At 40.0% G+C, this 13,912-nt stretch overlaps 1 long non-coding RNA gene across 2 annotated transcripts; it reads left to right on the forward strand.

Annotated features, from left to right (window-relative positions):
- The first annotated feature begins 2,681 nt into the window (after positions 1-2,681).
- On the forward strand, positions 2,682-7,271 carry LOC109200605 (uncharacterized). Of its 2 annotated transcripts, none has more exons than XR_002060761.2 (8): positions 2,682-2,979; positions 3,180-3,633; positions 3,831-3,914; positions 4,008-4,150; positions 4,328-4,600; positions 4,700-4,932; positions 5,042-5,169; positions 6,137-7,271. It is a non-coding gene; the product is annotated as an uncharacterized LOC109200605 (long non-coding RNA). The 2 variants fall into 2 exon arrangements; XR_002060764.2 differs by having other exon boundaries at positions 4,408-4,600.
- Positions 7,272-13,912: the final 6,641 nt, after the last annotated feature.

Here is a 13,912-nt window from a genome sequence, read left to right on the forward strand (position 1 = left end):
GTGACCCCTCCCTGGGGTCAGCTCCCCCGCTGACCCCAGTAGGCACCCCCATACTCTGCAACCCGCCAGGGAAAGGGGGGCCCAGGCCCATCCAGACCGGGGCCCAGTGGAGCAGCGCCTCCCGGCCCCACAGAGCCCGGGACAGTCCACCTGACCCCACCACAGAGAAAACTGCACCCACCCCATCATCCACTCATCTTCCAGACTACACAAGACAATAGACGCCCAGGCTGAGATCTTCCTCCACCTCTCCTGTATCTCCCCCTCCTGCAGAGAGAGTTCCTGAAGAGAGGAAGGCTCCTGCAGGATGTGACAACCTCCCCACCAGTTGAAGAGCCCCCAGGTGGTTCGATGCACAGGCGGCACCCTGCGCCAGGACTGGGCCCCCACACACCCACCCGCCCACAACCCCGGCAACACACCAACCAGGACCCAAGCCCCTGAGGCCCGGCCAGGGCCCAGCCCAGAGACGGAGTGCCCCAGAACCTCACGCCCATCCCGGACCCACCCAGGGGCAGCCAGGCTACCAGGTCAGTAACCCACGTCCGTCAGCACAGACCCTCCCCTAGCCCTGCTGCACTCAGCCACGAGGAAACCGTCACCTAAGAGCCAACAGAGCCCCCAATTGGCCATGACTGCTACCCCGGGTTGAGCCCCCAAGGAAGATGCTCCCGGGGAACCCCCCGATGCCCTAAGCCTGTCCCTACCCCCACACCAATCACAACAGTGAAGGTGGGACCAAACTAAGACCCCCCACCCCCACTAGGTGATGGAGCTGATCAAAGGAGCCCAGAGAAATTGATCTGATGTGGTGGCAGAGGCTGTATCAAGACTAATGTGATCTAATAGATAATTTCTATATTGGTTAGAATTAAGATTATTTTTATTTTTCCAGTTCATGAGGACTGTTTTCTTGGCTATGCATAGGGCAGTGAAAACCATATGGGCTATATTCTTTTCCGGAGTCACATTATCTAAGCTGCCCAACAAACACACTAAAGGCGAAGTTGGAATGTTACATTTCAGACACTTTGATAAGTCTTCACATATCTCACGCCAAAACTTCTGAACTGGTGGACAGAACCAAAGTGCGTGGATATAATTGTCCGGTGAATTGGTTTGGCAGTGTGAGCAGTTGTTGGTAGATGTAAAGCCCATCTTGAACATCCGATGACCTGTATAGTGCACTCTATGTAGTATTTTGTATTGAATTAATTGAAGACTGGGATATCTAATTAGATGAAAAGTTTTTAAGCAAATCTGAGACCAGAAGTTTTGGTCAAAGTTAACTGATAAATCCGCTTCCCATTTTGCAATAGGAAGTGATATTGATTCATCTATTTTAGAAAGCATTCTGTATATTTTGGACAGTAATTTGGGGGTTTTAAGAGTAAGAAATTGAACCACACTTGGTGGTGAGGAATAAATATATTTGATACTGAACTGAAAAGACGTCAGTTCGCTGATGACACAGTAATATTTTTGAAGGATTAATCAATGCTTGATAAAGCTTTGAGTGGAATTTCAGTTTTTTCTAAAGCTTCAGACTTGTACCTGAATCTAAAGAAATGTTCACTTTATGATTGTTGGAAAAAGCACGAGGACAATTCCCGTGAAAAGTGAAGTTAAATATTTAGGCATCTATTTAAAAAAGATATCAAAAGTCAAAAAAAGCTAAAAGATAAAACTGATGGTATGTCCAAAACACTAAATCATTGGTTAATGAGAGATATTACAATTTTTGGATGCAATTTATTATGAAAATCAGAGGGTGTCTCAAAGATGGTTTATCCAGGTTATTCATGATACATTACCCCGCAAAGTATTAAAAAGATGAACTCCAATCAATCACTTCAATCAATGGCTGGAGTATTTAAAATAAATTGGATAAAAGCCTTCCTCTCAAAACCTGACTCCATATCCCCAAAAATGTTTTCAAAAAGGTGGGAGGGTTGGATTTTCTCCTGAAATGTGATTTTGATATATGGAAGTTGCCTGTCAAACTGTCAGAATATCATAAACAAGTCTCATCTTATTGGAAGATGGTTTTTGCCCATGACCTCACGCCCCATGGCTCCACCTTGTGGAATAACAGGACCATTACAATTACTAGGAAGTCATTCATTAAAGATTGGCATGAAAAAAAAACATCTTTATAACAGATTTACTTGAGGAGAAGGGGCAGTTTCTCAAAATATGTGTTTTCAATGCCAAGTTTAACATTCAGTGTTCCCTTAGAGTATATAACAAAGTTTGTAATGTGATCCCTTTACTTCTGTTGAGCTTGATACAAAATCATTTATGTTACTCTAAAGAACAAATAAAGCTACCCTCTTTACGGTTAAATCAGATTCCTGAAACTAATAATGAATAATAATGAAACACTATTAATGAATGTGTTTCATTTTTTTTGTACCAGGTAAGCCTCACGTATGTTAGTGTTGCCAGAAAAGAAAATGTCATAAGAATATGGCCCATTTATATTGTAAATGTTTATTTTTTGTTTTTGTTGTTTTGTTTTTTCCTATGTTTTTTGTTCAGCTGTAATTGCACCAATGTTATCTCCCATTGAGAGTTTGTAAATTTGTGCAAAGACTTTAAAAAACAAAACAAAAAATGCTATACCATCCTTAACTGGGCTTCCGTTTCCGGGCGGACAATAATAACGGTGACACCTTGAAGTCAAGCGCGGGAATCGGAACAAAGTAAGACGAAGCAGAAGAGAAATGGCAACGACCAGCAAGAGAAGGAAATATGCGTGCAGCACCGATCACGCCCAGTATTTTGGGTCATGTTGCCAAATAGGGACCTAAGGGTTGTATTTATGCCGAGAAAAAGATGGCTATGCTGTTAGCTACAAGCAACATCCCATTCACGTTTGCGGATGTTTTCAACAAGTCCATGAAGGATATGTTCCCGGATTCGGAGATCGCTCGCCAGTACGCAAATGGCAGAACAATGGCACTGGAATACTGAAGGGTGAGTTAATATAAAATATTATTTTCTAAGAGTTAGGCTTGCCATCCATACCTTATAATACAGAGTCTTTCCGTATTTTAAGATTAAATCGTTAAATATTCTAATTGGTGTTCTTAATATTATTATTATTTCAAGTAAGCAGCAAGTGCAGTGCAGTTAGTAGAAAAACTGTGTTTTTTCATTTCTGTGCACTTTGATAGGTGCCATCATACATGCCAACCCTCCCGATTTTTCCGAGAGAATCCCGAATTTCGGTGCCCTTCCTGAAAGCCACCATTCTCCAGAATTTCTCCTAATTTCACCCGGACAACAAAAGTGCTAAACCATCCTTAACTGAGCTTCCGTTGGCGGGCGGACAATAATAACGGTGACACCTCGAAGTCAAGCGCGGGAATCAGAACAAAGGAAGACGAAGCAGAAGAGAAATGGCAACGACCAGCAAGAGAAGGAAATATGCGTGCAGCACGGATCACGACCCAGTATTTTGGGGCATGTTGCTGAAGGTAGACCCAAGGATGGTGTTTATGCCGAGACAAAGATGGCTATGCTGTTAGCTACAAGCTACAAGCTACATGTCCCTGAAGGATATGTTCCCGGATTGGGAGATCGCTCGCCAGTAGGCAAATGGCAGAACAAAGGCTCAAATAGTGAAAGGTGAGTGTATATAAAATATTGTTTTCTAAGAGTTAGGGTTGCCATCTATCCCTTTTAATACAGAGTCCTCCCGTATTTAAGATTAAGTCGTTAAATATTCTAATTAGTGTTGTTATTATTATTATTATTTCAAGTAAGCAGCAAGTGCAGTACAGTTAGTAGAAAAACGGCGTTTTCATTTCTGTGCACTTTGATAGGTGCCATTGCCCAGAATTGGACTGTGCCTAAACCAACCCTTTGGTCTGATGTGTGATGAAAGCACAAACAGAAACTCAGATAAAGTATGTATTTTGTATTTATACTTCTCTTATAAAGTAATTTGTGGCTGTCGTCAGTGAAAATTGCTCTCTAAATAAATATGATTTTATTTAAAGGAGTTTGTGATATTGGCCAGGGTTTTCTCTCCGAAAACTCAGAAGGGGGTGACGAGGTCCAGCTGGCCACAGGATGTGGCATTAGGGCTCTAGGCCAGCCTGTTGATCACATCCTCAGCAGCATTTATGCTCTTTGACGTCAGGTAAGCATATTGATATGCTACATGTTACACTTGCACATAAGTTAAAAAAGAGCCTCTGTTCCACAATTGGACTGTTATTGGATATCATTTTTAGCTTCCTGGCTTTTCATTATTTAACAATTTCTTTCCTGATTGTATTTTATTTATTTATTTTTATTTGACCGTTCTCAACTTTAGTGCCAAACATGCTGAACTCTTCAAAGAGTTTGTGCAGTTCAGACTCAGAGACTGAAGATACTCCAATACTGTGCAACCAGGTGGCCCAGCTTGCTGACTTGTTTTGGCATAAACCGGGTGCTCAACCAGTGGGATGCACAGCAGGCCAGTATGAGGATGTGGAGAAGCCTGACAAGGTGAAGATGCTGGCAGAGCATTTAACCAGCAAGAAGACAAAGTTCTTCTTCCTCTTCCAGGTTCTGAAGCCACTGGCAGAGTTCAAGGTTATTTCAGGTCAGCCAGCCCAGCAAAAGATAAACTTTAATAATTGTGATAATAAATAATGCTGTTCTCATAATTTTTCATAACTGATAATCCTTCATGTGTTTCTAGGCTGAAGGAGTGATGGTCCATTGGCTACACAAGGAGATGACCAGCCTGGTGAGAAGATTCATGGGAAGATTTTTCCCTGCCAGCCTTATTGCTGACGTCCCACTGAAGGACATGAAGTTCATGGATGCCAGCCTACAGTTGCCAGACAAAGAACAGTTTCTTGGAGTAGCTGCACAAAGCCTCTGGGGGGACAACATGGATGAACTTTCCTCTTCTGTTCCAATGATGATCCAGTAAGCATTAAAATTATTGTGTTGTCCAAATAAGTTACCTCCTAAGAGCTAACTGGCTGATAATCCATCATACAATGCCTGTAATCATTGATCTGATCATGTGTCACAGGGCAGTGAGAGACTTCTTTGTAGCTGTGACCGCAAAGATGATGACCGCATTCCCCCTCGACAACATCATCCTCCAAAGCCTGACCGTGTTGGATCCAGAGTCACGGCATCAATTTTCTCCAAACTCAGGTACATCCTCTTTTTTTTAATTGATGGTGGTAGTTGTTTAATAATCAACTTCAGAAGTTACAGACTATAATAATAGAGAAAGCAATTATGTCTCCAGCTCACTTGTGCTTAATTTGCTCATTTTCATTTGCAGTTATTGAGCTAGGGAAAAGTCTGCCGCAGCTGCGGTTGGACCTGGATAGCTTTAGGGAAGAATTAGTGGAGTACCAGGTGCTTGTTGTATAGGATGTTTCTGTTGAACCATCACTACCATCTGTTGCACAGGTACTGGACAGCTATTTAATTTAACTTGTTTTTTCTGATAAATAAACACTGTAAAATTCAAGTGACTCATGGACCGGTAGGGGCTGGAGCGCTGGGTTAGGGTTAAGAGTAGAGTGCTTCATCACAGTGTTAAAATCAGATGCTGGAGAAGTTCATGGGGAAGTTTATTATACAACGATTTTATTTCAGTTCAGTACAGTTTTATTAATGCAGCACCATTTAACAACAACAGTCACTTCACAATATTTTCTGTTAACCTGTTGCCTGCTGGGAACAAGGCTCACCGTATAACCACAGAGGTAGACTGCATCAAGCTCTAATGTTCATGTCTAAAAATATTCATTTGAAAAAAAACTCTGTAAAGTAGCAGGAAGCTACAGAGAGTTTAAGGAGTCTAAAAGCAAAAATAAGCTCAGTGCAAAAAGTTGAGCAACACAACATGTACCATAAAAAGACAGAGTATTGCAGGTAGATGTGAACTCTGTGGGAGGTGTAACCAGACAGACAAAGTGACTCACTGATCCAGTCACAGACTTATGACCTTCATGATCCAAGCAATTCAAATTCAGTCAAGTATGAGTGAAGCACCCCAAACACCTGATGCTTACCTATTTAACTGATTCCATTAAAGTGCAGGTTGAATATCTTGTATATTTCCAATCTTTCTAAGCCCTTCTTCTGTTCTGTGACTTCTCTCTTCCAGAGCGGGTTCCCCAGTGAATACTTTCACTCCTTCTTGAACTCAGTGGAAATGATCACTGTAGAATTAACCTCGCCTGTGGATGCTGTTATGGCCTGCAAGCCAGATGAGAAGATGGTGTTGAACAAAGGCAGCTATGACTCCACCAGCTCCAGGTTCTCTAACCCAAGTTACTCTGAGCTTTGTAGCCTCCTCCTATTTCCTCACTCACTGCTGGGAATCTGAAGCCCTGTGCGGCTGACACGCCTTATGGCCCTGTTGGTACTCGGGGTGAAGGAAAAAGCACAGAACAGGAACAACTGGTACACGTGTTATTGTTAGCTGTGCTCTTTTTATTCCAGCTGGTGAGGGATCCACAGCCTGTAGCAGCCTCACACACCTTTTATCACCGTTTCCTCCTCATGTCCTCAAAGGGCCTGTCTGCACACTGTTATATCATGAGTAATAGTTGAAAAGAAATCTGTATACATAAAATATGTGCATGCACACACACAACTAAATATGTAATATTTAGAGTCACTTTTAATTTAGATAAGGTAGTTTTTTAGCCTTGGATACAAACAGTGAAGGGCAGAAAGTGAGACCATTTTCAATCACTAAGACAAGAATTCAAATGAACACTTATTTGTTTCTACTTTTGCAAGCTATAAAATTATAGCTCCTCTGATGAGACTCCTCTCTCCTGTCCCCAGGACAGTAAAAATCTTCATGAGTGAAGACGACATTGACTTTAGAGCTGGAATATAAAGTAGACCCCAATATTTCGCTTCACATAAACATCGTCATTTATTCCCTCTTACTGTGGCTGTTTTTCTTCCATCACGATAAAATCACACTTCATGCAGAGCTCTCTCTCTCTGAGGAAGAGTTTCCCATCTAAAAATCTGTTTTCTGCATTATTCTCTTGCTTATTACCCACCAGTCTAACGTTGTTTACAGCACTGTCGGACATTATTACTGTTCAATGCTGAGCAAACTTTTTAAAATGATGCAAAATTGCATACTGCTTAGCTGTACTTTGCTCTGCTTCAATTCAGCAGCATCAGGTAATGTTCGCTTGTTGATTCATGGTTTTCTCCAGTTTTTGTTCTACTGCAGAATATTTTTAAGGTTGTCTGTTTAAAAAAAAAAAAACCCAGGGCAGGAAAGTCTCCTTCATGTTTTTGTGTTTTATCCCCAGTTGACACAAAGACATCTGCTGTGATGTTTACACCTTTGATAAAGTCTTGCAAGTGTCAGCTTTCTTTTTTATAAATATATATAAATTTAAAAAAACCCGGGGAAATACTTACAGGAACCAGGCCACGAGCCAACTGGTCCTGAAAAAAATACATTAAAAAAACACACAAGTACTTCCAACAAACATTGCTGCCCAGGACAATGAAACTGACGGTGTAATAACTTCATGCCTCATCCCACACATACCCGGATGTTCCACCTGAGGCGGCGGTGGTCGGCCTTCCCGGGTGGGGGCTGCCGTTTCCACATTTTACAGTACCAATGGTACCTGCAGACATGAGAAAAACCAGTGAGCAAACATGTAACTATCACATCAATGTGAATCTGATGGGTGTGATTTTTCCAGACTGAAGGAAGTGCAAACAGAATGTTACAGAACTGTTATACAGCATGAGGGTAATCAATTCAAATTACTGTCCTTTATTTGGCATAATTACTGTCTAACTGACAGAAGTTAGCTCACTAGTTTCCACCTAAACATGATATACCACGGTCTGACTGAGAGATTTTTGAAAAAAAAACGTACGGCTCTACTTATCACTTCCAACATAAATGAAGACAGAAAACTGCATCAGAACAGCAATGCAATGCAAAATACCATTATACTGAAAATCTGGGTGCTACTACTGCATAGGTACTTACTTTGGCAGGTTCTTTCTTGCCGTTTTCGGAACAAACAAACAAAACGGCAGGTTAAGAAATAAATACTCCGGACACCTTAGAAGGTTTTTATATATATATGTATAATTGAAAAAAAAAAAACCTGGAGAAATACTTACAGGAACCAGGCCACGAGCCAACTGGTCCTGAAAAAAATACATTAAAAAAACACACAAGTACTTCCAACAAACATTGCTGCCCAGGACAATGAAACTGACGGTGTAATAACTTCATGCCTCATCCCACACATACCCGGATGGTCCACCTGAGGAGGCGGTGGTCGGCCTCCCCGGGTGGGGGCTGCCGCCTCCATATTTCCCAGTACCAGTGGTACCTGCAGACATGAGAAAAACCAGTGAGCAAACATGTAACTATCACATCAATGTGAATCTGATGGGTGTGATTTTTCCAGACTGAAGGAAGTGCAAACAGAATGTTACAGAACTGTTATACAGCATGAGGGTAATCAATTCAAATTACTGTCCTTTATTTGGCATAATTACTGTCTAACTGACAGAAGTTACAGGAAGAAGTTAAATGAAGCTGACGAAAACCTTTTTGTGCTGAATACATACTTGAAAGCTCCACATTCAAGAACAATCTGAGCACACTGTCATCAGTTATCATCAGTGGGTAACTTTAGTTATGTATGAAATAGAGCTGGGTCTCATCACTGATTTCTACAATCGATTCGATTGAATCTGTGAAATTTAGCCTCAGTCAGTCAGAAATATTATAATTCTGATCATTTATCAGTTCTGACACTTGTGAGACTTCATCAGATGTGTAAACATCACAGCAGATGTGTCAAAGTAACTGAGGATAAAAGAAACATGAAGGAGATTTACCTTAAAATATTTTGCAGTAGAACAAAAACCAAAGAAAACCATGACTCAGCAGGTGAACATTACCTGATGCTGCTGATGTGAAGCAGAGCAAAGTTACAGGTTTTATTAGAGACACAGCTGAGCATTTTGCAATGTGCCATCATTTTAAAAAGATTAAATTTCTTTGGTGTTGAACAGCACAAATGAGGCTTTCTTGTCAAGGGTCATTTTGAAGAAAAAAAACAACGGCCTGTACACAACAGTAGACTGGTACATAATTAGCAAGCGAATAATGCAGAAAACAGAGATTTGAGATGGGAAACTGTTCTCTGAGTCCACTGAGAGAGAGAGAGCTGTGCAGGAAGTGTGAGTTTATTGTGGTGGAAGCAAAACAGCAAAGGTAAGAAGGAATTAATGATGATATTTATCAAATGTGAAGAGGTCAGAGTGATGAAACCTATCAAGAGCCTCTAGAATCATATTTCCACATTATTTCCAGTGTGAGTTTCAAACAGAAGTGGCAGTCTTTTTAATTTTTGATCCTCTGCATTTTATAACTTACCGGGCGACGGGGTCATTGTTTTTGAGTGGTTGTGGTATGACCGCCGGCCTAATGACTGAAATGAAAATTCATGTGAGAGATTATCTAAAGTTTGTAGAGAGAAAAATCTTTATATTGGTGTTGTGGTTTATTGTTGACTTACACGACGTCCCATTCGTCAGGCCTGGAGTCTGCTTCCCCCACAAAGAAAGAAAAAATAGACACAACTTCTTCAACAGTTATTAACAGAAGAAAATGTGAAGGCTAATTTCAATAAACTACTGAATTCAAATCTGTTTTATTATTATCATATAGCTATAATATAGCACCAAATCACAACAACAGTCCCCTTGTTTAAATAAGTATATATAGCTGTACATTTGCATATGGTTTTATGTGTTACTGGGGTAATAAAAGCAAAGATGTAACAAATTGTAAGGAAGAGGTTATGATGGATAGGGCCTAAACTGGAAGAAAAAGTGTTATTAAATATTGAAAAGGGGGCGGGATTAAATATGATTATGCTTCTTCCTACTCCTTTTTGAACTTTGAAGTTGTTTATAATTATTATTTTGTTTTCCTTGTATTTTGTATTTTTGTCTCTTTTCTTTGTTGTTGTTTTACTATTTTAGCATGTTCAAAGTAAATATACAATACCAGCTGTATAATAAAGACAGTGAACAGTTAATAGTTAGTATTCCCATGTACTCATATTATATTATGATTATATTAATATAGAACAAGGTTCTGTAAACGTGTAACTAAACTATCTGGTAGAAACTGTGAGTACATTTCAGAGCATCTGAAACATCTTCACTTAAATAAAGATGTTGAATCAGTACTTCACAGCACTTTAAATATCAAGCATTTTGAAATACTTCTTAAGTACAAGTATCTGTACTTGTTCATAAGTGCAAAGTGTCAGTATTTTGCCGCCTCTGTTGACAGACAGTGTTAATCTCTCTGTTTTGTGTCACATGTCAGATCAATGTGGGGATATTTCAGTTTTTCTGACACAGAACATAAAAGTGTTTATCTGCTCAGCTCCACTGATCTGAAAATGGGTTCGTTAAACACTTTTGTTCTTTCAAACAGTTTCAAAAATGCCTCCAAAGAGAAATGTACAGAACCTTTTGGTTTCCATTTCCTCGTCTCTTCTGACAAATGACAGACAAGTGAAGTCAAATGAAATGGGTTTCATTCTTTCCTCTGACTTTTCTCTCTTAAAGACAAACAGCTGATGTGACAGTACTCACATCATTATTGAATGTTTTCAGTCCATAAATGCAATGATCAGATTGTCAGTGTTACACCTGTTCCCACTTGTAACAGGTGTAACACTTGTACCACAGCTGTTCATTTTGCTGATGTTTTGATTCAAACTTGATCTTTATTTAAAGTGAAAACAGAGTTTCTGATGAATTATGCTGTAACAACTGTTGTTGTGCAAGACGCTGCAGAAACCCTGAAAAGCACCACAATAAACCAACTCTGCCAACCACAAGTGTAATATGTGTAGTATGTAACACACACAGAGCAACCCTCTGATGTCTTTTCTGAAGCTGCTGTGTGTATTAACCAGTTTGCATTTCCAATATTCATGTGGAACTTGTTAATCTGCAAATGTGCATTTGTTTAATTTGTCTACAATAAAAAGTTGAACCTGTCTCGTCACGCTTCTTCTGCCAACATCAAGAGACGGGGAGAGCTCTCTTCTCTACACTATGCTATCAATGTTATTATGTACGCTGTGTTTAGTCAGATCATACGGGCACCTACACACACATTTAAACTATAATGAATATGCAAAGCAGATAACCAGGAATTAGCTTTCACAGTTCATGTGTGCTTTTCTCAGCACTCATGGTTCAGACCACACTCCTCTTTTAACTCTGACCTCATTTTGAGCTCAGCTCTAATTCTGTAAAGTGTTGTGAGTCCATCTCACACACTTGTATCACATCAAAAACATTTGTTCACAGATTGAAAAAGGCTTCCTGCCACAGAGAGCATCTCCTGGATGACTAAGACGTAAAGAATATCAGACACGCTGTCACTGCTGGTAAAACTGCAGGTTTGCTGTCTTGAAGTTTTATCCACTTGCATCTGGTTAACCATGTATGCAAATAAGGAGGAAGATGAGAGGGTGTCATTTTTTTTAACACTTCTCTTCTGTATCTTAAAGACTGGGATGAGTCGACTTCTGCTTTACAGAAAGGACTGTCAGTTATCTACTTGCATTTTAACGGCTCACACAGCGCAATGAGAGGAGCAGCTATGAGTGTAATAACAGCAGTCAGTGGATTTGTTCTCCTCACTGTGACAGGTTGGTCTGCTGTGAGTAATTCTACTTTGAGTAACCAAATGTGACAGAAAATATAATTCAGACACTGATTTGTTTTCAGGTGAATGTATTTTTCTTCCATCTGTAAAATGATGCTGTGTGAAACATCGTCTGTCCTTACAGCTCTGCAGCTCCAGCCTTCTGTCTCCATTCTTCAATGTTTTTCTTTGCACTGTTAACACTCAGCAGTTCAGAGTTTTGCAGTCTAATCATTTTATCTGCGTTTTATTGCAGTGCCATAAATCTGGACACTAATGATGTTTGGGTGAAAGACCCAATAATTTAGTCTAATTATTATAAATCATCTGTCGTCTTAGATTCACAGAATGTATTTGTTGTGTTTAAGTGGATTTTCTCAGGATGAACATGGCTGACGTTTATCAGTGTGAACTGTTTGCTCCTCTTTTTGTTTTCATGTTGACAAAACCCAGACTATCAGTCTCACTTCACCTCTTTTCTTTTTTCTTTGTCTACATAAAGAACAAATTGTAAATTCATGGCTGCCATTGACTAAGTGATAGTGACACTACAGCCACTTCAAGCTGCTCTGTAAAATGAACGAGTCATTTAACGTTTGACTTTGAAGCTGCTGAGGCCTGAGCTCTTGTCTGGGATGCATTTTCAGCTACTTTTAATCACTCGAACCTGAAAAGTTTAGAAACAAAACTTTATCTGTGAAATGGAAGTTTTCACCTCGTTACACAGAAAAGCCAACGTGTAACGTCCCCGTATGAGAACATGTCTCTGTGTCTGTGTTTGTGTCCTTCTTTGTGGTTCTGCTGAAGTGTCTCTATGTGTCAGTGCGTCTCTTCTTATATAAGTGTGTTTGAGTGTAATTTATCCTAGAAGTTACTTGTGTTAGAAATTGTTAATTCCATAGACTACATTTTTTATTTTTTTATTCTTTAGCTTTTAAATCAGAATGAGGTCCAACTACTTTTATCTGTTATTTTACTTCCTTTTAAAATCCTGTCCTGTTCTCCTGTGTTTTCCATTTTAACTGTGCTTCATTTTGTTCATCAGCGGTTGTTTTAAGTGTGTGCTAGAACTCAATTTGGCTAAACTACCAATCACTACTCGTCAGTAGAGATTAGTGCCTTCCTGTTTTGGCGTGTTTCTGAAATAATAATTGATGATCTAAAATGTACCCATAAGATGATCCCTGTGTTCCCTTTAATAACAAAACTCGAATACCGACTGTGTAAGAATCTATATTCCTCTCACTGCTTCATTTCCTGCACTCACTATCATTCCCCCTTTTTTCTTCTCTTCCACCTCGACCATGCTGTGATCGACACTTCCTCTATGAGACTCACACACACTAAGAGATTGTGTTTGTTTAGCCTGTAAAATGGGTGTCTGTGATGTGTGAACTGATAATACACACATTGCATCTCTAACAGAATTGCTTGTGGTGTATTCACATATTCATCTAATGGCCCACAGTTAATGTCCCATAAAAGAGCCGTAAATGCAATAAAAAGACTAATTTTGCACCACGGTTGCCTCGAGTTTTATTTCTGTCTTCTTGTGGTTCTTTATCTCTACTTTCGCTGCCACTCTGCGCGTGTAACCAGTATGTAAGAAAAATAAAAAAGACGGCCAATTTCAGAAGACTAACCAATAATGACACAACCACAAAATGTTGAAACCTCTCCTTGTATTAAAATGTTGTACACAGTATTACAACCAACAACAGTAGCCAATATAAAGTGTGCACACAGATGCCAAAAGAAATGCAATAAAAAAGTAATAAAAAAGTAATCGGGAGGGAGCTGCTGACATGACACAAAGTTGTGCGTGCCCTGATGGACAGGCCTTTGCGTCTCATAAATCTAAAACACCAGGATGGCCCACCTCTAAAATCTTAGATTTTCATTTTGGAGGCATTTGCTTTAACCTTCAGTCTGACCTGCACGGTGGAAACACCGCGGCCGCCGTCTCTCTGAGCGTCTTCAAGAAAGTTTTCAAGCTCAGGCCATCTGCTATGATTACCTCTGAAAGCTTTGTCGTCTTTTTGCATTGACTCAGTTCTTCACGCTGGCGTCTCCACCGTCTCACCATCGATTCATTTGTGCCAAGATTCTGTGCAGCAGCTCGATTTCCTTCTCGAGCCGCCAGATTGATGCCTTTAACTTATAAGCTGCATTATATGGTTTTCTTCGAGT

This window comes from Oreochromis niloticus, unplaced genomic scaffold (assembly GCF_001858045.2).
Source record: "Oreochromis niloticus isolate F11D_XX unplaced genomic scaffold, O_niloticus_UMD_NMBU tig00000355_pilon, whole genome shotgun sequence".
NCBI lineage: Eukaryota > Metazoa > Chordata > Actinopteri > Cichliformes > Cichlidae > Oreochromis > Oreochromis niloticus.